The sequence below is a fragment of the Ovis aries genome, chromosome 2, assembly GCF_016772045.2.
Source record: "Ovis aries strain OAR_USU_Benz2616 breed Rambouillet chromosome 2, ARS-UI_Ramb_v3.0, whole genome shotgun sequence".
Classification (NCBI taxonomy): domain Eukaryota; kingdom Metazoa; phylum Chordata; class Mammalia; order Artiodactyla; family Bovidae; genus Ovis; species Ovis aries.
This window is the reverse complement of record NC_056055.1, coordinates 67,604,496-67,626,880: the sequence shown is the minus strand read 5'-3', so window position 1 is coordinate 67,626,880 and position 22,385 is coordinate 67,604,496. Positions and strand designations below refer to the sequence as shown.

The 22,385-nt window shown below is 39.8% G+C and overlaps 1 long non-coding RNA gene across 2 annotated transcripts in view; it reads right to left on the bottom strand.

Moving 5' to 3' along the window:
• The window catches only part of LOC105607911 (uncharacterized), a 156,181-nt gene that overhangs the window by 70,501 nt on the left and 63,295 nt on the right, over window positions 1-22,385 (bottom strand). The window contains exons 2-4 of one of the 2 annotated variants that reach the window (XR_009599229.1): window positions 13,619-14,082; window positions 12,559-12,663; window positions 4,715-4,941 (exon numbers count right to left, since the gene is read on the bottom strand). This is a non-coding gene — a long non-coding RNA (uncharacterized LOC105607911). The remainder of the gene's footprint in view (window positions 1-4,714; window positions 4,942-12,558; window positions 12,664-13,618; window positions 14,083-22,385) is intronic. The other variant, XR_006058660.2, reaches the window with a different exon arrangement.

Below are 22,385 nucleotides of genomic sequence, written 5' to 3'. Positions count from 1 at the left end.
ACAAGTTTCTAGAAACATACAGCCCACCAAAATTCAGTCAAAAAGAAACAGATAATTTGAATAGATGGATCATTAGAGGTGAAATAGAATCTGTAATTTTAAAACTCCCCACAAATAAAACAGGCCCAGATAGCTTCACAGGAGATTTCTACCAAATACACAAAGAATCCTTCTCGAACTCTTCCCAAAAACTGAAGAGGAGGAAGCACTCCAAAAGATATTTTATGAAGCCACTATCACCCTGATACCAAAACCAGACAAAGAAAACTATAGACCAATATCTTTGATGAATGCAAGTACAATCTGAACAAAATATTAGCAAACTGAATCCAACAACAGATAAAAAAGATCATGCACCACAACCAAATGGGATTCATCCAAAGTTGACAAGGATGGTTCAACATATTCAAAGTCAGTCAGTCACCACATAAACAAAAGAAAAGACAAAAATACATGGTCATCTCAATAGAGGCAGAAAAAACATTTGACAAAATTCAGTATCTATTCAGGACAAAAATTCTTACCAAAGTGGGTATAAAAGGGATATATCTCAACATAGTAAAAAGCCATTTATGACAAACCCACAGCCAATATAATACTCAACAGTGAGAGGCTGAAAGCTTTCCCTCTATATCTGGAACAAGACTAGGATGCCCACTCTTACCTCTTCTATTCAACATAGTCTTGAAAGTCTTAGCCATAGCAATCAGATAAAGAAAGAAAATTGAAGGTATTGAAACTGGAAGGGAAGACATAAAAATGTCATTATATGCAGATGATGTGATTCCATATATATAAAACCATGAATACTCCACACAAAAAATACTAGAATTGATACAATAAATGAAGTCAGCAAAGTAGCAGGAAACAAGATTAATATACAGAAATTGGCTGCATTTCTTTATACTAACAATGAAATATTAGAAAGGGCATGTAAAAAACAATACCTTTCAAAGCTTCCCTGGTGGCTCAGCAGTAAAGAATTTACCTGCCAATGCAGGACACACATGTTTGACCCCTAGTCCAGAAGATCCCACATGCTGCAGAGCAACTAAGCCTGTGTACAACTATTGACCCTGTGCTCTACAGCCCAGGAACTGCAACTATTGAACCCATGCACCACAACTACTGACGCCTGTACACCCTAGAGCACATGCTCCACAACACGAGAAGCCACTGCAGTGAGAAGCCAACACACTTCAATGACAAGCAGCCCTCACTGCAACTAGAGGAAAGCCTGTGTAGCAACAAAGACCCAGCACATTCAAAAACAAACAAATATATACATTTTAAAAAGAGAGAGAATCTGAACAGGAACATAAGAGGCTACACACTGTGGAGAAATAGACTTAGCAAGATTAGTTCAGCCAGGTTAAACAAATAAACAACAAAGCAAATAAAACAATACTTTCAAAATTGCAACTCCCAAAATAAAATACTTAGGAATAAACTCCTGACCAAGGAGGTGAAATACTTATACACTGAGAACTATAAAACATTAATTTAAAAAAGTACAAATGATTCAAAAAATGGAAATATATTTGACATCCTTGGATGGGAAGAATTAATATTTTTAAAATGGCCATACTACCCAAAGCAACCTACAGACTTAATGCAATCCCTATCAAATTACCCATGTCACTTTTCACTGACCGAGAACAAATAATCCAAAAACTTATATGGACCCATGCTGCTGCTGCTGAGTCGCTTCAGTCGTGTCCGACTCTGTGAGACCCCATAGACGGCAGCCCACCAGGCTCCCCCATCCCTGGGATTCTCAAGGCAAGAACACTGGAGTGGGTTGCCATTTCCTTCTCCAATGCATGAAAATGAAAAGTGAAAGTGAAGTCGCTCAGTCATGTCCGCCTCTTAGCGACCCCATGGACTGCAGCCTACCAGGCCCCTCCATTCATGGGGTTTTCCAGGCAAGAATACTGGAGTGGGGTGCCATTGCCTCCTCCATATGGACCCATAAAAGACCCCAAACTGCCAAAGCAATCCTGCAGGAAAAAAAAAAAATAAAGCTAGAGGTATAACCCTCCCAAACTTCAGACTATACTACAAAGTTACAGTAATCCAAACAGCATGGTACTGGCACAGAAAAGACTCATAGATCAATGGAACAGAATAGAGAACCCCAAAATAAATCCACTCCACCTACAGTCAATTAATCTATGATCATGGAGGCAAGAATATACAATGAAAAAAAGATACTCTCTTCAACAAGTAGTATTAGGAAAACTGGACAACTTCATGTAAAACAATGAAATTAGAAAATCCCTTCATACCATATACAAAAATAAACTCAAAATGGTTTGAAAGACTAAAATATAAGACATGACACCATAAAACTCCTAGAAGAAAACAAATATAAAACACTCTTCAACATAAATCGTAACTATATTTTCTTGGATTCCCCCGCCCCCAACAGCAAAAGAAACAAAAGCAAAAATAAACAAATAGGACTGAATTGAACTTAAAGGTTTTTGCATAGCAAAGGAGACAAATGGCAAGATGAAAAGACAACTTAAGAAATGAGGGGATGTATTTCCAAACAATGTAACTAACAAGGTTTTAATCCAAGATAGAGATAGACAACTCATACAACTCAGTATCAAAAAAAATCAATCCAATCAAAAGATGAACAGAAGAACTGAATAGACAGTTTTCTAAGGAAGACATACAGCTGGCTAATAAGCACATGAAAAGATGCTTAACATCACTAATTATTAGAGAAATGCCATTCAAAACAACAAGATGTCATCTCACATCTATTAGAATGACTATATCAAAAAGTCTAAAATAACAAATGTTGGCAGAGATGTGAAGAAAAGGGAACTCTTGAACACTACTGCTGGGAATGTAAATTGGAGCAGCCACTATGGAAAACAGTATGGGAGTTTCCTGGTGTTATAGGGGATAGGGATCCGTGTGCCAAGGCAGAGGACACAGGTTCAATCCCCGGCCCAGGAAGGTTCCACATGCTACAGAGCGTCTAAACCATGCACCACGACTACTGAGCCCGCATGCTGCAACTGAAGCCTGTGTGCCAAGAGCCTGTGCTTCACAACAAGAGACGGCCCCATGATGAGACGCCCGTGCCCCACAACGAAGAGGAGCCCCCACCCACCACAGCTAGAGAAAGCCTGCATGCAGCAAAGACCCAGTGCAATCAAAAACATAAATTCATTAAAAAATAAAAAATATTAAAAAGAAAACAGTACGGAGGTTCCTCAGAAAACCAAAAATTGATTTACTATATGATCCAGCAACTCCAATCCTGAGTGTATCTTCAGAAAATCAAAAACATGCCTCCCCTAATAATGCATACATCCCAATGTTCACAGAAGCATTATTTATAATAGCCAAGCTATGAAAGCACCCCAAGGACCTATCAACATACAACTGGGTTAAAAAGATGTATGAGATTTTATATATATAGTGAAAGTGAAAGTTGCTCAGTCATGTCTGACACATTGGGACCTCAGGGACTGTACAGTCCATGGAATTCTCCAGGCCAGAATACTGGAGTGGGTAGCCTTTCCCTTCTCCAGGGCATCTTCCCAACCCAGGGATCAAACCCAGGTCTCCCTCATTGCAGGCAGATTATCTACCAGCTGGGGAAGCCTGAGAATACTGGAGTGGGTAGCCTATCCCTTCCCCAGTGGATCTTCCTGACCCATGAATCAAACTAGGGTCTGCTGCATTACAGGAGGATTCTTCACCAGCTGAGCTACCAGAGAGAGAGAGAGAGAGAGAGAGAGAGAGAGATGCCATAAAAAAGAATGAAAGTACTGCCATTTGTAGCAACATGAAGGGAATTAGAGAGTATGCTTAGTGAAATAAATTATATAGAAAAAGACAAGTACTATATGATATTCCTTATATGTGGTATCTAAAAAATAACACAAATGAATGTATATACAAAACAGACTCACAGACAGAGAAGACAAACTGTGGTTACCAAAGAGTGGGGAGGGACAAACTACACATAGGAGATAAATAGATACAAAGTGCTATTTATAAAATAATAAGCAAAAAGGATTTTCTGTGTAGCACAGGAAATTATCTGTAATAAAATTAGCCCATTAACTGTAATAACTTTTAATGGAATATAACCTGCTAAAATATTGAATTGCTATGCTGTACAACTGAAACCAACCCTAAAGTTTAAAGCAACTATGCTTCAATTTTTAAAAATCAAAGACAATGAAAGAATTTTGAAGAGAGAAGTTACATACAAGGGAATCCCAATAAGACTATTTCTCCACAAAAGCTTTTCTGACCAGGAGATAGCGGAATGACATATTCAAAATACTGAAGAAAAAAATTGTCAACAACAAAAATCTATACCGAGTAAAACTGTCCTTCAGAAATGAAGGGGATATAAAGACTTCCCCAAATAAATAAAAGTTGAGGGACATTATCCTCATTATACCTGTCTTACAAGAAAAGCTAAAGGGACTTTTTGAATGGAAGTTAAACTGACAAATAAACATCATAAAAATTTAAGAAAGCAGCCTAAAACTCACTGGTATAGCAAATATATAGTCAAAGTTAGATTCTATAATATGGTAATAGTGGTATATAATTCATTTACTACTCTATAATTTAAAAGCTAAAAACAAATGTAAAGATGACCACAGCTACAACAATTTGCAATTACTATACTATACAATATACAGGAGAAGGCGATGGCACAGCACTCCAGTACCTTTGCCTGGAAAATCCCACGGACGGAGGAGCCTGGTGGGCTGCAGTCCATGGGGTCGTGAAGAGTTGCCCACGGCTGAGCAAATCCACTTTCACTTTTCACTTTCATGCATTGCAGAAGGAAATGGCAACCCACTCCAGTGTTCTTGCCTGGAGAATCCCAGGGACGGGGGAGCCTGGTGGGCTGCCGTCTATCGGGTCGCACAGAGTCTGACACTACTGAAGCAACTTAGCAGCAGCAGCAGCAACATACAATACAAAAAATACATAATATTAATGACTGAAAATGTGATGGGGAGAAATAAAACTGTAAACTTTAGGAACTCTATTCAAGTAAACGTTTTATCAGTTTAAAATAGGATATTAGGAAAATAGGATAATTTTAAGATATTCTATGCAAGTTTCATGATAATGAGGGGAAAACCCGTAATAATTATACAAAAGAACGTGATAAAGAAGTAAAAGAAGACTGACACCAAAAGACTTCAAAATTATTTTTTTAAAAAGCAGAATAAGTAACTAAGAAAAAATGGATTTACAAAATAGCAAGTGAACAATTAACAAAATGACAATAGTATTAATAATTCTTTATCAATATTTACTTGAAATGGAAATGGTTTAAACTCTGATCAAAAGACATAAAATGTCTGAATGCATCTAAACACAAAAATAAAAAACAAGATCCAATGATACTCTGCCAACAACAGACTCACTTTAACCTTAAAGACATAGATAAACTGAGAATGAAGGGATAAAAAAAGATATTGCAAATAAATGGTAACCATCCCAAACAAAAATAGAGGTTGCTAGGTATACTTTTATTAGACAAAACAGGCTTTAAAAAACAGGAAAGAGAGAAAGATGGTCACTGTATGATGATAAAGGTGCCAATTCATCAAGAAGATTTAACAATTGTAAATTGTGTGTATCCAACATAGGAGCACCCATATCAATAAAGCAAAAATTAACAGAGCTAAAAGTAGAAATAAGCAGCAATACAATAATAATTGGGGACTTTAATACCCCACTTTCAACAATAAACACATCATCCAGACAGAGACTCAATAATGAAATAGTGAATTTCAGCACTATAGACTGATGAGCTTAGCACACTTACATAGAACATTCTGATGACAGCAAAATACACATTCACGTCAAGCTCATTTGGGACATTTTATAAGATAGAGACCATATTTTAGGCCACAAAAGAAGCCTTAGCAAATTCAGGAAGACTGAAACCATACAAAGTATCTTCTCTGATCACAAAAATATAAAGCTAGATATCACGAGCAACAGTACAACTGGAAGATGTGTGAATCTGTGGAAGTTAAAGAACTTTTTCCTGAACGAAAAATGAATCAAAAAAGTAATTAAAGGGAAAATATATAAGTATCTTGAGGTAAATAAACATGGAAAAACAAAGCTTACATATGTAGCCAGAACAGTTCAAGGAGAAAAATATTATATCACTAAACATCCACATGGAGAAACAAGATCCCAAACAACCTAACTACACCTTAAGGAGCTAGAAAAACACAAATTAAGCCCAAAGTTAACAGAAGGCAATAAATGATAGAGATTAAAGCAAAAATAAATAAAACGCAGGAAGGAAAAAACCACTAACAACTATGTAACAGACCGATTACTAGCAAGGAGACAATCAATAGTCAAAAATCTCACAATGAAGAAAAGCCCAGGTCCACATGGCTTCATTGGCATGTCTTACCAACATTTAAAACCAATCCTAATACTTCCAAACTCTCCCCACAAAAATCAATGAGGTGGAAATACTCCCAAACCCAGTTAACAAGGTAAACCTCATTCTAATACTAAAGCCAGGAAAGGACACTACCAGAAAACTACAGGCCAATATCCATGGTGAATATAGATGCAAACAGTCTCAACAAAATACTAACAAACTGAATTCAGTAGCTTATGAAAAGGATCATACACAATGATCAAGACAGATTTATCCACGGGATGCAAAGATGGTTCAACATGCACAAAATCAATGAGATACATCACAATAATAGAATCAAAGAAAAAAAATCACATAATTATGCTAAGTGAAATAAGTCAGAGAAATACAAATACTGTATGATATATCACTAGCATGTGGAATCTAAAAAAAAGCTAAACTAGGGACTTCCTGGTGGTCCAGTGGCTAACTCTGAACTCCCAATGCAGGGGGTCAGGGCTCAATCCCTGGTCGTTGAATTAGATCCTGCATGCCTCAACTAAAGATCCCGCGTGCCACAGTTAAAAACTGAAGATGCTGCATGCTGCAAATAAGCCCAGCACAGAAAATTATCAGTTCAGTTCAGTCGCTCAGTCGTGTCCAACTCTTTGCGACCCCATGAATTGCAGCACGCCAGGCCTCCCTGTCCATCACCAACCTATATATATTTTAAAGCCAAAGTTGAAAAAACAGCATAGAATAATGCTTACCAGAAGCTGGGGGGTGGAAGTAGGGTGGTGTCAGGGAAAAGGAGAGATGTTATTTAGGTGTACAAACTCATATATAAATAAGTCCTGGAGATCTAATGTACAATACAGTGATTATAGACAATTATATTAAGATAATATTATATTATAGATATCAAACTTGATAGGAGACTAGATCTTAAGTATACTCACCACAGAAAAGATAATTATGTGATATAATAAAGGTGTTAGCTAATGTTAAACTTATGCATTGTAATATGATTACCATTGTACCAATTCAACATTTTTTATACCTTAAATTTACATAATCTCAATTAAAATAATAAAAATGAAAAGCTTGTGTAGAGCAAAGGAAACCATTAATAGTATGAAAAAGCAACATACAGAATGTGAGAAGATATTTGCAAACCACATATCTTAAGGGATTAATAACCAAAATAAATAAGGAACTCTATAATTGAATTTTTAGAAATCTGATTTTAAAAATGGATGGAAGAACCAAATAAATGCTTTTATGAAGATATACAAATGGCCAACAGGTTTATGAAAATGTGCACAAATATCAGTAATCAGGAAAATGAAAGTCAAAACTACAATGAAGTATCGCCTCATATCCTGGAATGGCTAGTCTCAAAAAGACAAACGATAACAAATACTGGTGAGGATATATAAAAAATGGAACCTCTGTTCACAGATAGCAGAATTAATATTGTTAAAATAGCCATACTGCCAAAGCCATCTAGAGACAGCTCCAACACAAACTCCATCAAAATAACAAAGGCATTCTTCACAGACATAGAAGAGACAATCCTAAACTGTGTGGAACCACAAAGACCTTGAAAAACCAGAGCAATGCTGAGAGGGAAAAAAAACAAAAAATAAAACCACACACCACACTGCAAAGTCTTAATGATAAAACAGTATAAGATGCACTGACACTACAGTAGCCAGAGAGACCCATGGAACAGAATAAAGAGCTCAGAATTTAATCTTGGCCTGTATGGTCACATAATGTTCAACAAGGGAGCCAAGGATACCCAGTGGGGAAAGGATAGGGTCTCGAACAAATGGTATTAGAAAAACTGGAGAAACATATGCAGAACAATGAAATTGAACCCCTAATATAACTCACAAAAATTAACTGAAAACGGATCAAAAATATAAACGTAAGACCAAATATCATATAACTCCAGGAAGAAAATATAGGGAAGAATCTCATCAATGCTGTTCTTGATGAGAATTTTTTTTAACATAACACCAAAAGCATAAACATCAAAAGCAAAAATTAACAAGTGGGACCACATCAAAAGCAAAACTTTGCATAGCAAAGACACTATTAACAAAATGAACAGGCAGTCTTTAGAATAGAAGAAAATTTTTGCAAATCATATATTGGGTAAGGGTTAATATCCAAAATATATAAAGAACCAACACAACTTAATAACAAACAATAAAACTATTTTATTTAAAAATTGGGCACAAGAACTAAATAGTCATTTTTCCAAAGAGAACATCAGAATGACCATCAGGCCAAAATGGCCGTGAACACCATGAAGTGTTCAACATCGATTATCATCAAAAATGTAATTCAAAACAACTATAAGATATCACCTCATGCTCGGTAGAATGGTTAACATGAAGAAGACAAGTGACCACAGTTGCTGGGGAAGATGTGGTGAAAAGGAAACTCTTATACACTGTTGATGGGAATGTAAATTGGTCCCACCACTCAAGAAAACAAGATAGAAGTTCCTCAAGAAATTAAAAATAGATCAACCACACAATCCAGCAATTCCACTTCTGGGAATATACCCAAGGGAAATGAAAACCCAAAGGAATTTCAAGAGATGTGTCTATGTCCTGGCGTATTGCAGCCTTATTTATAGTATCTCATTGTGAAACATATGGAAACAATACAAATACCCATCAGTGGATGAATGGATTAAAAAAGATGTGATGTATATACAATATAGCATTATTTAGCCATGAAAAAGCAGGATATCCTGCTTTTGTGACTACATAGATGGACCTCGAGCACATTTTGTTAAGTGAGATAAGCCAGACAGAGAAAGACAAGTACATATTATATAATATCACATACATGTGGAATGGGAAAAAAAAAAAAAACCTTAAAAAAAAGAGAGTAAAACAGTAGCTACCAGGGGATCAGAGGGTAGTGGGATAAAAGTTAGGATGTTTAAGGGTACAAACTTGTAATAAGTACTAATATAGCCATAGAGATTTAAATTACAGTACACAAAACATAGTAATATTGCACTATAAGTTTGCAATCTGATAAGTATTATTACAATGAAACCATATTGTAATATGTAGGACTTCCCTCACAGCTCAGTCGGTAAAGAATCTGCCTGCAATGCAGGAGACCTGGGTTCGATTCCTGGGTTGGGAAGATCCCCTGGAGAGGGAAATGGCAATCCACTCCAGTATTCTTGCCTGGAAAATCCCACGGACAGACGAGCCTGGTGGGCTATAGTCCACGGGGTTGCAAAGAGTCAGACTCGACTTAGCGACTAAACCAAACCAACTGTATCAAAGTAACATGATTAAATTTATATAATGTTACATGTTAAATTTATCCAATTAAAAAGAAATGATACAGTGATCTAGTACACACTCAGGATTTCATAAAGGTGTTTTGATCAGTATCATTATTTTTCACCTTAACAAAATATACTTTATATAATTAGAAAAAAATTTTTGAAGTGCATAAATTTTAAATAAAATTGTGATAGGAATAACAAAATTATTCTGATCATGAGAGAATATGGATAAAAAGAAAGAAAAAGGAATGCTTTTACACTGGTGGTGTGAATATAAATTGGTATAGGTACTAGGGAAAACAGAATGAAGATTCTTCAAAAATTAAAAATAAAACTACTATATGATCCAGCCATTTCATTTCTGGGTTTTTATCCAAAGGAAACAAAATCACTATTTTGACAAGGTATCTGTACCATTGTATTTATTGCATCATCATTGTAAGACATGGAAACAACCTACGTATCCACTGATGGATAAATGGGCACAGGAAATGTGGTGTACACACACACACACACACACACACACAGAACATTATTCAGCCATAAAAAAGGACACCCTGCCATTGGCAACAACATGGATGAAACCTGAGAGCATTATGCTCAGTGAAATAAGTCGGACACAGAAAAACAAATAACTGTATGAGCTCACCTTATGTGGTATTTTAAAAAATCATAGATAAGGAGGATTGGTGGTTGCTAGAGGATGGGGAAAAGAGGGGTGAGGGCAGGCTATCAGTGAAATGGGTAGAGGGCGTCAAAAGGTATAAACTTCCAGTTATAAGACAAACACTATCACACTCTCTGAGGATGTAATGTGCAGCATGGTAACTACAGTTTCCAATACTATAAAGTACATTCGAAAGTTGCAAAGAAATTAGATTTAAAACTTCTATCAAAAGGAAAAGAAATGGTAACTGTCTGAGTGATAGGTATCAACATATAGTGGTAATTATTTCACAATATTAATATATATCAAACTATGTTGGATACCTAACACAAAAATGTTACATGTTAATTACATCTCAATAAAAAATAAAGATTTTAAAATGCATATTAATTTCTTTTTTCTGCTTGCTTTGGTTTTAATGTGCTCTTCTTTTGGTTTCTTAAGGTAGAAACTAAGGTCCTTGATTTGAAATTTTTTCTAATATAGACTCTTAGTACTATAAATTTTTTCTAGATATTGCTTTAGTAGCATCCCATAAATTTTGATATGGAGTGATTTCCTTTTAATTCATTTCAAAATATTTTGTTCCCTTTTGATTTCTTCTTTGATCCATAGAATACTTTAAAATGTATTATTTAGTTTGCAAATGTTTGAGGACTTTCAAATTTTTCCTTTAGTTGAATTCTAATTTAATTCCACTGTGATCAGAGAATATACTTTGTATAACATGAATTCTTTCAAATTTATTGGGACTTGTTTCATGGCCCAGAATATGGTCCATCTTGGTAGATGTTCCATGCACACTTGAGAATGTTTATTCTGCTGTTGTTGGGTAGAATATTCTAAAAATGTCAATTCGGTCTGGCTGGTTAATAGTACTGTCCAGGGCTTCTGTATTCTTATTTTCTATCTATTCTATGAATTATTAAAAAACATACCATAGAAATTTATGAGAAGTCAGTGTGTGTAAGTGATGGGCCCTTGAGGACTCCCTCAGGCCACCAGGTCAGAACACCCACTAAAAGAGAGTCCTGACTGTCCGCCCCTCTCAATTCCTTACAATAGATTGTATCCCCCATCACAAATGCCTGGCTATAGACATATGCACTTACCCTCCCAATTTCTCTTCATCCTGCCCTTAAGTTTGATGGTCAGTTCTGTGTACCTGCGGTTCTGATTTTACATCTTGGCTACATCACTTTGAGCTACTACAAGTAAACACAACACCCTTTCACCCAGCCCTGCAGGCTGGAACCAAACAAAATAAAGAGGAATTCCCAATTGCTTGACTCCAAGTAGCGGGTTTCTACCGTTAACTGTGAATTCTTCTTAGTTAATTCAGCAAATGGTTAAGCAAGTGTATACTATGTGCAATGCCCAGTTTTGAGCTTATGTTTTAACCGTGGGCCAATGAATGGGGATTTACTACATATACAGAGAGGGTCTGATTGGAAGGGAGGTGAAGGGCGAATAGACCTAGTGTTGATAGCAAGAGGAGCCCAATTTCCACAAAAGGGAAACTCAAATTCCCTCAAGAAGAACGTAGCAAGGGTATTTAGGTGTCCCAGAGCCAGCACAGAATAATTATACTCTTGAACTTCCCTGTTGGTGCAGTGGTTAAGAATCCAGCTGCAGGGAACAAGGGTTTGATCCCTGGTCAGGGAACTAAGATCCTATACTCCAAGAGGCAACCCAGCCTGTGTGCCGCAACTCCTGAGCCTGCGCTCTAGAGCCTGCATACCACAGTGGAAGATCCTGCAAGCTGTGACCACGAAGCCCATGTTCTCTAGAGCCTGTGCTCCTCAACAAAGCCACTGCGGTGAGATGCCTACGCGCCACAACTAGAGGCAGTCTGTGCACAGCAATGAGGACTCAGCGCAGCCATAGATTAATTAAACTTTTAAAAGGGATAATTACACTTTTTACTTATCTCCACTTTCCTTCTGCTTCTCATGATCTCAGGAAGCAAAGGAGTTCTTAGCATGCCTAGGGGAATGGGGATCCCTCTGCATTCTCAGAATTCCTTTCATTAGATTGAAAAAGATCCAAGAAGCAGGCCACAGTGTGTCCAGAATGTTCTGCGTGGAGCTCAGTGAATAGGTAAGAGCTGCCCTGCCTGGTGTGCCCAGCTGACGACAATCAACACAAGCTTTCGCTCCCAAAATTGCTTACCAGCCATCACAGCAGCTGACGCTCCTCTTTACAGCTGATGTAGCTGTTTCCAAACGGTCGACGATGTAAGAAGGTTGTAGCAATCAAACCTAACGTCCCCTCTATCTGTAAAATATTTTATGAGAACAAAGAATTACCCCAGAATTCAAACAGAAAAAAACCTGCAAATGTCTTTCTCCCTAAGATATCTTCATGTAATACTGCATGTTCTGGTCCAAAGAGAGATACTTATCTAACTGGATTTTGACAAACCAGTTCTAGTTTATTTCCGGCAACCCACTCCAGTGTTCTTGCCTGGAGAATCCCAGGGACGGGGGAGCCTGGTGGGCTGCTGTCTATGGGGTCACACAGAGTCGGACACAACTGAAGTGACTTAGCAGCAGAATGAAGATCTTTGAACACCGGTTTCTATGTCAGATTTATAAGCAGCAAGGATATCTATAAAATGTTGATTTAAAAATTGGCCTGGGCCCTGTTACACGAAAAAGATATATTTGGGGAGTCAGGAAGTTAGAAGAGGGAGAAAGTTTACTGACAGTAACTTAACAAATACTACATTTTGTAACAAAAATGTTGGCAGTCATCCATCCATTGATACTATTGATTTTGCTCTATTTATGGAAATGGGCTGATAAACATAACTGACATTATAATGTTGGTCTATAGAAACGGAGCAGTCCTAGGAGGCCCTGCTTACTTGTTTACCTTACAGTATTTCTTCTGATATAAAAGAAACTTGCCAGTGGTTACTTCAGGGGAATAGCACTAGGAATTTATGAAAATGTGGATTAGAAGAAAGGAAATTTACACTTTTCATTTTATTAACTTCTGAACTGTTTAAATTAATGTTGACCATGAATTACTTGTTAAAATACATATGAAGTAGAGCTGTAAGTTTTAAAATGGTAAAGGTCTGTAAATTAAGTGAAGGCAGTACATCATATTCATTTTGAAACAGTTATATTATTGTGTATATACATATAAGTTTACAGATAAATTTACAGTAGCTAAATGTATCCAAAAAATCTATAAAGAGACACCATAAATTGGTAGTACTTACCTCTAGGGGTGAGAGTAAGGTAAGAAGTAAGGTATTATTCTATACTCTTCATTATTTGGTTTTTCACAAGTGCATTCGCTTACTTGCTACCTGCATAATGTTTAAATCAATAAGATGAGGACGGTTTTTATAAAATCCTTTTTCTGCTCCTTGGAAGTTCTTTCCCTTCTCCTAGTAACAGCACCCAGCCTGTTTTGTCTGATTCTGGTGGGTCTTCAACCACAGAGGTTAAAGTCAGGGGTGGCACATGACCAAAGAAACACCAATCAGTTCATCTTGCTCAGGAATCTGAATCTGAGCAGAAACACATGTGTGCTGGAGGTAGCTGTGAATGAGTCATCCAAAGGCAGCTTCTTGAAAGGCTATCCATGTGTATCTGAGACTCTGAATCCACAAGCGTCCTGGGCTCCTCTCCTTAGTTCTGGTTTATCAGTTCTTCTCTTGTGTGTCCTTTCAGTAAATTCCTTTAGAAAAAAGCAAATGGAGAGAGAAAGAGTAACAAATTTACTAAAAATAATAATAAATTCAGGATCGATCACCTTGAGTCCACAGTTCCTATAAGACATTCAGGTGAAAGCCTAAGGGCTTGGAACTCAGCAAAGACTAAGAATTGCTGGCACAGATTTAAGAGGTATGAGAGTGCAAGCCAAAGTGTGTGATACACGAGAGATGAGACAACAAGAGTCAAGGAAGTGACTGAGAACTACCACTGTTACAACCTCACCAGAGCCATGACAGGCTCAGAGAGGTGCACTAGGCCAAAAATAATCCCTGAGTCATGCTTCCAGGGTTTCCGAGGATTGTAACTCTGGCCAATCAGAGAGATGGTAACTCTGGCCAATCAGAGGGATGATAACTCTGGCCAATCAGAGGGATGATGACTGGCCAATCAGTAAATACCAGGAAACCCCTGCAGCCAATCAACCCTTGCCAACTCCTGTCTTTGTTCTAAACTTATAAATACTGCTGTAAATCTAGGCTCGGGGCTCTCCTCTAAACTCCACTGCGCTGGATGAGACAGGAGCCCTGGCTCGAGCTGGCAATAAAACCCCTTTATGCTTTTGCATTGCTGTGGATGTCTTATTCTCTCAGTTTTGGGGACTCGGACTCTGGGCATAACACCACCACCCGAGGATGGGGAAGGAATATCAGGCACTGCTATTTGCCCACCGTGGTTACCACCACCATCAGGCCATGGTACCTGGGGAGACCCGCTGTACTCAGTCTTAAGACCTTGAAGATGATTTTGTGTGTATACCTACCCAATGGGCATCGTCACATAGTTGCAAGCTGACGGAAGGTGCGTGATGTCTAGTCATTATAACACAGAGACAGTGTAGCCAGGTGACTGAATAAGAAATTGTACCCATGGGACTTCTCCAGTAGTCCAGGAGTTAAGATGCTGCCTTCCAGGTGGATCCCTGGTCTGGGAACTAAGACCCCACATGCTACACAGTGTGGCCAAAAGAAAAAGAGCAAACAAAAAGGAAGAAATTCTATCCAGGTGTGTGTGTGTTAGACACTCAGTCATGTCTGACTCTTTGTGACCCCATGGGCTATAGCCCACCAGGCTCCTCTGTCCATGGAATTCTCCAGGCAAGAATACTGACTGGAGTGGGCTGCCGTTCCCTTCTCCAGAAGATCTTCCCAAACCAGGAACTGAACCTGGATCTCAGTTGCAGGTGGATTCTTTACTGTCTGAGCCACCAGGGAGGCCCTTGTATCCAGAACAAGATGCTAAATCAGATAGTGTGCACCATGAGAGGAGCCTTTGCTATCATTTAAGGTGAAACAACTTGTGAGTTTCTCAGGAACTGCCATCACCATGAAAACCCACATTTCATGACAAAGTTGGAGACCTCAAGAGAAACAGAAAGGGAGAGCACCTGATGCCTTCCTTTGGAGGCCTCACCCAGGGCACCTGACACCTGGTGACCTGGCACCCCTGCCAATTAACGTCAGAAAAAGCCCAGGCAGAATAGAAAACCCACAGCTCCTGCTGAAACAGGCCCTTAGAAACCAGAGGTCACAGACCGATGGTCATCAGGCCTAGTAGCTCTCAGTCTTAACTGCACTTTGAAATCACCTGGGACATTTAAAAAAATATTGATGACTGATCCTGCCTGCGAAGAGGCTGACTTAATTGACTCAGTGTGATTTGGTATCAGCACTTTTAAAGGCTCCCCACAAGATCCTGATGTGCAGCCAAGGTTTAGGACCCCAAATAAGCCCACAGACATTTTGTTTGACTTGCACTATACCGGCCTGAAAAGTATTTTTTAATTATTTTTCAATAATAAAAAAGTCAGTCAATTTTCATAGAAAACAAACCTGTGATTACCAAAGAAGAAAGGGCAGTGGGGATAAATGAGGAGTGTGGGATTAACAGATACACACTACTATACTAAACAACAAGGATTTACTGTATAGCACAGGGAACTATATTCAATATCTTGTAATAACCTATAATGGAAAACAATCTGAAAAACTACATATATAATTGAATCACTTTGCTGTACACCTGAAACTAACAGAACACAATATTGTAAATCAGCAATATTTCAAAAAACAAAAAAGACAGTCAATTTCATACACCCAAATCACCCAGACTGCTGTCGTCTGTTGGAATATCTTAACAGTAGACCTGCATTCCCATGGGACACTATTCAGCAGTTCTGAGTTTCAGCCACAACTTATGCAAGCATTTCTCAGCATTCCACAGTCCTCCCTGGCCCACCCCACTTATCACCACAGCACAGAGCCCATGACAGTTGCTGCTTATCATCCTGCTTGTATTGTGGGACTTTCATGTCAGTGTTGAAAGAAGTGAAATAGCGCTTATCTTTGTGTCTCCAGCAGAACAGGAAATAGAAAGGCAGTCCATGGGGGCTGTGTCCTCCATGGGGCCTGCTGCTCATTTTCAGTGACTGCCTGGCTCTTAATGGCATTTGGGTATGTGTCCTAGATTGAAATCTGTTTTCCCAGCAGGAAGACCAATATGCCCCATAACCTGTGGATCAAAGACCTGAGATGTGAGAGACCCCACCTCTCGTTATCTTAATAATTAGTTGCATCTCATACAAAAGAAAACTACATAAAAGAAGCAAGAGGCAGCCAATGGCACCAGAGATCAAGTTCCAGAATTAAGGCAATGCAGGAAGTTTGTGGGCTTCCCTGGTGGTTCAGCAGTAAAAGAATCTGCCTGCCAATGGAAGAGATTTGGTTTGATCCCTGGGTTGGGAAGACCCTCTGGAGAAGGAAATGGCAACCCACTCCAGTATTCTTGCTTGGGAAATCCATGGACAGAAGAGCCTGGTGGGCTACAGTCCACACGGTCGCAAAAGAATTGGACACGACTTAGAAATTAAACAACACAAAACAAGAAGTTTGTATCCTTTGTAGGGGACAAAGGAGGCCAGAGACAAACCTGACCTGTAAGGAGGAAGTGGGGAGTCACTATTCAACAGGCATATAGTGCCAGCTACGCAAGATCAACAAGTTCCCAAGACCTGCTGTGATTGTAATTAACAATATTGTATCCTGCACTTCCCTGGTAGCTCAGTTGGTAAAGAATCTGCCTGCACTGCAGGAGACCCGGGTTCGATCCCTGGGTTGGGAAAATCCTCTGGAGAAGGCAATGGCAACCCACTCCAGTATTCTCACCTAGAAAATCCCAGGGACAGAGGAAACTTGCAGACTACAGTCCATGGAGTCCCAAGAGTCAGACACAACTTAGCAACTAAACCACCACCATCATGTACTTAAGCTTTGTCAAGAGGGTACATCTCCAGTTAATTGTTCTTACAAGATTCCAGAACCATGAACCTGGAGTGGGATAGACTATCATCCTTGTGAATATTGAAGCTGCCCTTTGATATTCCAGAGGTGAAGTAGAGGGAAAAGTATGGCCTGGGGATCACAGAGCTCAATAAATGTCAATATTTAGGAGTGACCTGGAGGACAAGGAAGGGAAAAGTGCATCAGTGTTACATCACAAGCCTTATTTGAAAAGAGCAAAGAAGGGGAGGAATATCATGGCAGCTTAGAGGCCCAAGTGTGAGTCCCAGCTCAGACATGTCCTAGCTGAAGGATCTGTGCACTAATGAATTAGCCTCTGAGCCTCGATCTGTAAAATGGATGTAATAATAGCGTACCACATAAGGCTGTTAGGAGAATTAGGTGTGAAAACTGTAAGTGCTAACAAAGCACTTAGCACAGGGCCTAGTGATGGGAGCCACGCAGAAAATACATCCTCAGCTCCAGAACACTGAAGACAAGGCTTCCTCCAAGCTCTGGTTCAGAGTCTCTCATGAGGTTGCGGTCGGTTGGCAAGCTCCTTTCCTCCACAGCTTCTGATGGGGTACCTCAGCTCCTTACATGTGGACCTCATCATAGGCTGCCTATCCCCAAAGTATGGCAACCAGCTTCCCCTAGAGGGAAAGACCAGAAAGCGAGCCCAAGAAGGAAGCCACTGTCTTCTAAAACCTAATCTAACACGTGACATTCCATCACTTTTACCATATCCTATTGGTCACACAGACTAACCCCGGTATAATGTGGTACATTGTGGAGGGAACCACACAAGAGTATGAATGCCTGAGGGGATTCTTAGGGGGGCCTTTGGGGGGGCCACTACACTTCCCCTCCTTCTTCCTTGCTTTATTTTTCTCCATACCACCTATCACCAACTAACACATCATTACCTTATTTCGCTTATCATCAGCCTCGACACAATAGAATACAAGATGATAGAGATTTCTGCTTGCTTTGCTTGCTGTTGTATCATCAGCCCCTAGAACAGTGCTGGCGTACAGTGGGGCTTCATTCAATGGTGAACAGTGGGCCACCCAGCTGCACCATTTTTACAAGAAATGAGCCTGAATTCCCTGCTAGAAAATCACTGCTCATGTGATTGTCACTTTTTTTTTTTTTTTTTTGTATAGATGATTTTATTTGCAAAGCAGTAGAGACACAGATGTAAAGAACAAATGTATGGAAGCAAAAGGGGAAGGGCAAGGTGGAAGGAACTGGGAGGTTCGGATTGACACATATACACTATAGATATTATGTATAAAATAGGTAACTAACGAAAACCTACTGTATAATACAGGGAACTCTACTCAGTGCTCTGTGGTGACCTAAATTGGAAGAAAATCCAAAAAAGAGGGGATATATATATATATATATATAGCTGATTCACTTTGCTATATAGCAGAAACTAACACGACATTGTAAAGCAACTGCTGCTGCCATTTAGTAACGAAGTTATGTCCAACTCTATTTTTAACACAAACTCAGCATATATTTGTATGAGAATTTTGACATTAGCTTTTTTTTAAATTTTTTTAAATTATTCTTTGAAAACGTATCTAAGTCCACAGTTTACATGTTTCTACTATATCAGGAGTAGCCTTTAAGGGCTATTGTTGCAGGCATGCTCAGTTGTGTCTGACTCTTTGTGACCCTATGAACTGTAGCCTGCCAGGGATGTAGCTCTGTCCATGGGATTCTCCAGGCAAGAATACTGAAGTAGGTGGCCCCTCTCCAGGGGATCCTCCTGACCCAGGGATCGAACCCCCATCTCCTGTGCCTCCTGCATTGCAGGCAGATTCTTTACCCACTGAGCCGCTTAGGAAGCCCTGACACAAATTCAACAAGAACGACTGTCTCAGAGTGATATTTCAGATCTATCCTATGCTTCTCTCCTCCAGTCCTCTCAGCCAGACTCCCTTAGGACTTTTTTGTGGCATGAGAGTCCTCTGCCCAAGGCTTTCCACATCTATCAGATCAAGGACCCAGCACTACCACACTTGTCCCCGAGGGATCCTGCAGGGACTCTTCCTCAGCAAATAAATCCAACCTCTTTTGTTCTGTCCACTGGAGGTTTCACTATTTACCATACTATTTATATAATCCACATGTTTTGTGTTTATTGTCAAAAACACTTTGGGATTACTGATTGATTAATTTGCTGAGTATCTTATGAACTCGATCTACATTATATTCAAAGTCACGTATTAAATTGCATTCCAGACCTGGGATTCAGATTCTGGCCCCATAATCAGTCTCCTGGGACAAATTGTTATTTCACATCCACCCACGCACCCCACTTTTATGAAACTTCGCCCCTGGCAAACGTCAAAGAAGAACATCCTCAGTAATTTCTCTTATCAATTGATCCAAGCAAACACAATGGGCTTGTTTTTCCCCAGAGCTGAAGTCACCTCCTGGTCAGAAGTTAAGTGTTAGGCACTGAGTTGAAACCCAAGGCCAAGCAAGAATGAGCGAGAATGTGGAGCTATCAGTTTTTATCACCTAAGGTGAACTGGGACAGCACTCATTTTTGGAAGGATAGAGAAAGGTTTGCAAATCAGAAGAAACGCTATCCCCAGGCAGGTGGGGCCCCTGGATGTTTTCGCCACCTGTGCTGCTCCCCTCCCCCCAGCCCCTCTCAAGGCCCTCTGGGCAGAAGGCTCTGCTGGCAGTCAGCCAACTCCTCCAGTTGTGATGTGCTTTCAGAGGGGATATCTTCAGATCCCATGCCCTAGCTAGCAAACTCACTTTCAAACAGGCACAGTTGGAGGAGATCTGCCAAACCATCACAGAAAGCCAGTTCTCGTCCCCTCCTCCAGGCAAAACCCAGCCAGGTAATTCCAGTGCCTAAGTGACACAGGATATCAGAGAAAGTGTTTAGACCACCAGACATCTTGGAATGTAAGTCCCAAGAGAGCAGGGATTTATATTATCACCATATTTCCAGCACTAGAACAGTATGTAGGCACTCAATAAACTCTGACAGCCCAGGAGCTTCTGTGATTAGCTCAAGTTTGCCCAAGCAGGGTCAGAGTTCAGCCAAGAACTCAGAAACAAAGAAAGAAAAGAATAATTGTTGAGTCTTACTATGTGCAGATAACCATTTCTTTAAATGTATTCCTTACTTCATCTAACTCTTACACCACTATGTGGTGGCTACCACTATCATCCTCATTCCACAGAAAGTTTATCCAACAGGTCACAGAGCAGCAGTGTTCATCCATCCATTTGGCAAACAGTTACTAAATATCTGCTACTTATCTGACCCCATACCCAGCAAGGGGGATACAGGAGTGAGCAGGAGAGACATGGAGCTGATATTCTAGGGTGGGCGACATCCAATGAGCCAGCAAGACCCAGACTGACAATGCACTTGCCAGTTAGAATACATTCTACAAAGGAAGTCAATGGAGGGAGGTGACAGAGAGAGATGGGGTAGAGGGAAAGGTCTCTGTTAGGTAGAGTGGTCTGAGAAAGGCTTTTTAAGAGGGGAACATGTAGACTGAGGACTGAAGGATGAGAAGGGTACCCCTGTGATGAGCCTGAGGAAGAGCATTCAGAAAGAAAAGCAAGTGCAAAGGCCTGAGGGACAGAAGGGCATGGCGAGTGGAAGGACCAGGAAGGGAGCAGACAGAACGGTGAAGAGGGGGCCTGGGCTGGGTTCCAGGGACAAGCAAAGGTCAGCTCTGTTCCCCAGGAAAACCTAGGGATGCTTTCCCTCTCCAAACACTTTCTTAGAATGTTTCTGGAGCTTGTTCTCTATCCAAACAAGGAAGTAACCCCAGAGAAAGGAAGGCATGGAATTCAGATGGGGAATTTCAGGATGGAATTGTGCGCCCAGGCCGCTGGAGCTTAAAGAGAATTATTCCAGGCTGAAGCAGGAGGGAACAACCTCCCTGAGACAGGATGTTCCAGGGATTTCACACAATCCTGGGGAAGCTGAGGAAGGGAAGAATACAGTCAAGGCAGACAACACAAGTGAAGGGGAGGCAGTTAAAACTCCATGAAAAAACACACCTAACTCTCCATGAAATAAAATGTATCAAATATAAAAATTGGTTGCGGGACTTGCCTGGTGGTAAAGTGGTTGAGAATCTACCTTGCGAAGTAGGGGACATGGGTTCAATCCCTGATCAGGGAACTAAGATCTCACATGCTACCGGGCAACTAAGTCCTTGGGCCACAAGTACTGAGCCTGTGCAGTCTGGAGCCTGGGGACCACAACTTAGAACGTTGGTGTGCCACAAGGAAAAGCTCCCACATGACGTAACAAAGATCCAATGTACTGCAACTAAGATCTGATGCAGCCAAATAAATAAGAAAATGTAAACCTTAAAAAAAATTGATTGTACCATGGGTAATATTTGCATAGTAATAATTTATTCAACAAATATTTATTGAGGATCTTTTCTATGCCAGGCCCTTTTCTGGCTCTGGGGACATATCAGGGAACAAAGGTAAGCTGCTTCCTGTCATGTAACTCATGTTCTAGTTGGGTAGACTCCTGTATTTAAAAAAGAATGAGGTTAGTTTCGTCTCGCATCCTTCTTCAACAGACCAAATAAATACACCTCCTGCATTGTCTGGAAGAATGCTCACTACATGTTTACTGTGGTTATTCCAAGGGGCGATTTCTTGCTCTCTTTTGAGTATATTTTTTCAATTCTCCTAACACTGTATAAAGTATATATGATTTGTGCAAAACATTAAATCACTGCTTTGTAAAGAGAAATCACACTGCTTTCTGTGTAAAGCAGAAAGCACTAACTGGGGTGGGAGCTTAAGTCATGTTTATGACTTAAACATGAAAATCATCTCTTACCTGGTGTGCCCAATTCTCTTTTACCACCTTCCAGGACCTGGAGAAGCACAGATTTCTGGGAGCCCTTAATATTTTCTGTTCTGCTATGTTGAGTCTGTTTCCTTGACTCAAAAGATAGGGCAGGGATACCAG